Source organism: Octodon degus, unplaced genomic scaffold, assembly GCF_000260255.1.
Source record: "Octodon degus isolate 3935 unplaced genomic scaffold, OctDeg1.0 scaffold00136, whole genome shotgun sequence".
Classification (NCBI taxonomy): Eukaryota; Metazoa; Chordata; class Mammalia; order Rodentia; family Octodontidae; genus Octodon; species Octodon degus.
The window spans coordinates 1654527-1658955 of record NW_004524712.1 but is presented as its reverse complement, the minus strand read 5'-3'; the positions used below and the strand labels follow the sequence as shown (position 1 = coordinate 1658955).

The window sequence follows — 4429 nt, the reverse complement described above, 5'->3', positions numbered from 1 at the left end:
TATTACTATCCCAACCCCTTTGCTCTCTGCTCTTTGCTGCCATTGTGAACTGCTGCTCTCTGCCCTGTGCCCCTCTGCCTTGGAGCCAGGTGAGTATGGACTAAAACCTCCAGCATCTGTGAGCTAAATAAACCTATCCTTCCTTATTTTGGGTGTTGAGTATTTGTCCCAGCAAGAGAAGAGAGTAACTGAGACAGGGAGAAAGAGGGAAAGAGGGATTGGAGAGGGGGAGGGGAGCAGGGAAAATGGAACAAGCAAGATACATCACGTACAGTATAAGTCCTCTATGATGAATGTCACCACGTGTATATAAAATGTAGCAATAAAAATTGAAAAACATACAGAAATGAACTATATTCTTTAACTTTATTAACAGAAATACTACCTCACATTAGTCATTCTCAGCCTGAAATTCTTTGATGTAAATAATATGCAGCAGGTGAGACTTACAAAATATTTCATAATAAATAACAGTTATATTATAAATAATAATGTTAACCTGTAATGAGTCTGTAGGAATCTGCTTTCCTTGGAAATACATGAACATCAGTGTACTTACATTATTTAAAGCTTAGGGGGGGCTGGTGAGATGGCTCAGTGGTCTAAAGCACCTACTTAGAACAAGCTAAGCTAAGCAAAGCACAGGGACCACGGTTCAATCCCCCAGCACCACATGCCAGCCAGCCCGCCCCCTGGTGGGCGGAGCTGGCCACACACACACACCACACTCTCTCGCTCTCTCTCGCTCTCTCTTGCAAATAAATAAAAAAAAATTAACAACAAAAAAAAAAGCTTAGGGGAAAATATTCTTTCAAAAATGTAGTTTAAGGGCTGGGAAGATGGCTCAGTGGAATAAGTGCTTCCCTGGCAAGCGCAAGGGCCTGAGTTCAATTTCTGGCACCTCCACCCTATTTACACCCACATGGTGATGCATGCCTGTAATCCCAGCACTCAGGAGGCAGAGGCAAGAGGATTGTTGAGTTTGAGGCCAGCCTAGGATACATAGCAAGCTCAAGGTATAGCAAGACCCCATCTCAAAAAGCCAAAGGGAAGAGTAGTTTAAGCCAGGTGTGGTACTGTATGCCTACCAACCCAGCACTCTGGGAGGCAAGAGGATTGCAAGTTTGAGCCCAGGCTGGGCAACTCAGAAATTCAGGAAAAGACTGTTTCGAAATTTAAGGAAATGAAAAAGCCTGCAGATGTACCTTATTGCAAGAGCTCTGACTTCAGTTCCCAGGACTGCCTCTCAGCCACCCCTGCAGTTTAATAGGAAGATCTTTCAAAGTATGAGATATGTGGTTTGAAAGGGGAATAAATAAAAAAAGCCACTTCAATGAATGAAAGTCAAGCAATTCTTTATGAAGGGAGAGATGTACCCTCTACTATGCAATTTTTTTTTCCCCCGGAATTGGGGATTGAACTCAGGCCCTTGTGCTTGCCAGGAAAACATTTATTCCACTGGGCTATCTCTCCATCCCCTCTCTACTATGCATTGGTCAGCTCTCATTTTGAGAATTATTTTGTTTCTAAGTTTTGTATTTTATTTTATTTTTTTAAACAAAACAGGGCCGGGGAGATGGCTCAGTGGAATAACTGCTTCCCTGGCAAGCTCAAGGGCCTAAGTTCAATCCACGGTTCTGCACAAAAAAAGAAAAACACAAACAACAACAACAACAAAGGTTAACAGATACAGTAAACAATATAGTATAAAAACCAAACCAAACCAAACCACAATATATTTACTGGGGGAGAGAAAGCTCCTGTCTGAGAGAGGGACAGAAGGGAGACCCAAGTAGGTTGACTCTTAATATTTTATAGTTATAGGGTCTCACTATGCAGCTCTGACTCTGTATGATCCCCCTGTTTCAGCCTTCCCAGTGCTAAGATTACAGGCAGGCTCCACACCTGGTTTTGGTGGCTGGCACTGTGTACCTGGCATGCAGTGCTGGGGATTGAACTTGGGTCCTTGTGCTTTCCAGGCAGGCACTTAGACCTCTGAGCTATCTCCCAGCCCAGGTCTTGCATTTTATTTACTTTTACTTTCATTTTTTTTCTGTCTTTTTAAGATAGGGGCTCTCTATGCAGTTCAGGCTGGCCTTGAGCTCACTCTGTAGCTGAGGCTGATCTCAACTCATAATTATCCTCCTAAATGCTGGGATTATAGGTGTGTGCCACCATGCCTGGCTCGGTGTTGCATTTTATAAGGGGCATTAATAATTCAGAATATTAACAGAGGAGAGTAACAGAATCCTGAAAGTGTTGAAAAACCACATCAAATGAACAGCGATGAAGAACTGTTTGGGCCGGGAGATAGCTCAGTAGAATAAGTGCTTGCCTGGCAAGTGCAGGGTCCTGAGTTCAATCCCCAGTACCACCAAAAAAAAAAAAAAAAAAAAAAAAAAAGAGGAACTGTTTGACTTACAAACAACAAAAAAAGAAGATATAAGGGAATTAGAGTGAACAACTTCAAATATATTGAGACATTTATTTATTTATTTTTGAAAGAGAATTATGCCTTTATTGCTTGTTTTGCCAATTAGGCAGGCTGAATAGTTTGTTTTTTGATGATCAGTCAAAGAGACCAAATCTCATATCCTCATCTGACTCCTCTGACTCTTCCTTTGTTTCCACCTTGGCTGGGCAGCTGCAGCAGCAGGAGCAGCAGTGTGGCTGCGGTGACAGGGGCAGCAGCCACAAATGCACATGGATCAGCTAATAAGGCCTTGACCTTTTCAGCAAGTGGGAAGGTGTAATCAGTCTCCACAGACAAAGCCAGGACCCACTTGTACCCACTGATGCTAGAATGGGGCACTGATGCAACAGTTGGATAACCAATCTGCAGATAGACACTGACAACATTGCGGACACCCTCCAGAAAGCGAGAATGCAGTTTCCTCTGTAAAGTCAAGGACTTCTGGGTTGTAGATGCTTCCATTGTCAAACACTTGCTGAATGATCCGCCCAAAGGAGAATGGGGAGATGTTCAACATGTTCAGGAGGGTTGCCTCGCTGGCTCCTACTTTGTCCCCAGTCTGAATCAGCTGTACATCACTAAGGATTTCAGTGGTGCCCTTGGAGATTTTCGTGGTGATGCCCAGAGCCTGGAAGAAAGAGGTCTTCTTGGGCCCCAGACCAGTGTTCTGGGCAGGCACGGTGACTTCACATGGTGCAGTGGCACCTGCATGGGCAGCAGCAGGCACCTTATTGGCCAGCAGCATATCCCTGATCTCAGTGAGGTCCTCCGTGGTGAACACAAAGCCCACATTCCCCTGGATATGAGGGAACAGTTTCTCCAGAGCTGGATTGTTTTCCAGATGTCCTCGGATGGCCTTGTGCATCATAGTATTCTTGCCCATTAGCACCACGGCCTTCCCTTGAAGGGACATTCGGATCTCCTGCATCTGCTTGGAGCCCACATTATCTGCTCCCACAGTGAAGCATTTTGGATAATCATCCAAAAGTTGGATGATCTTTAGGAAGTAGTTAGATTTCCAGGTTGCCCTGTCTTCCCTGGGCATCACGGCGGTGCGTCAGGTATTGCCACGGAGGGTTTAAAGACGATGTCACTCTCACGAGGACGCCTGGAAAGAGGCCATTTATTTAAAAGAGTGAGGAAACTGATTTGTTTTCTGTTGCTTAGGAAGTGGCAAAGGGCCCGTGCCCTCCTTCCTTCCTTTCTTTCTTTCTTTCTTTCTTTCTTTCTTTCTTTCTTTCTTTCTTTCTTTCTTTCTTTCTTTCTTCTTTCTTTCTTTTGAACCAGGGATTGAACTCAGGCCCTTGCGCTTGCCAGGCACACACTTACAGAGCTATCTTCCTGCTCCCCCCATGCCCTCTTAATTATATCTGCAAAGATCACGTTATCAGATTCTGAATAGAGATGAATTTCCTTTTTTTTGTACCAGGAATCGAACTCATGACTTCATCCTTGCCAGGTACGCGCTATACCACTGAACTATATCCCTGGCCCTGAGATGAAATTTGAGGGGCGTATTCAACCCCTTACAAGTTCCATGTTGAGCAATTTTTCTTTTTTTTTGTATTTTAGGACAGGGTGTACAGGGTCTCACTGCATAGATCGGACTCGTAGTGATCCCCCTGTTTACAGCCTCCCAAGTGCTAGGACTACAGGCGCGTGCCACCACAGCCAGTCTAACCTTGAGCAATTTGGAAATTAATACACTAAGCCCTGTACCTCTTCAAGGCATATCTTCATTTTTATCCTCCTAGCTTCTAGCCTGGGTCGTAGGATGAGATCAAGCATTTTCTGGGTTATGTACACCAAAAGGTGGAAATAATATCCTTCAAATATCTACTGAGGGAGGAGAGGATGAAGAAAATGCAGTACAGGTGACTTCCCCAAACCTCATGCCTCATAGGCGGGGCTGTGAGGGAGTGACTGGGTCACTGGGCTTGATGCTCAGAAGTGCGT

General features: G+C 44.5%; 1 pseudogene; it reads right to left on the bottom strand.

Moving 5' to 3' along the window:
• Positions 1–2568: 2568 nt before the first annotated feature.
• LOC101576962 lies at positions 2569–3571 on the bottom strand (annotated as a pseudogene).
• Between the last annotated feature and the right edge of the window lie 858 nt (positions 3572–4429).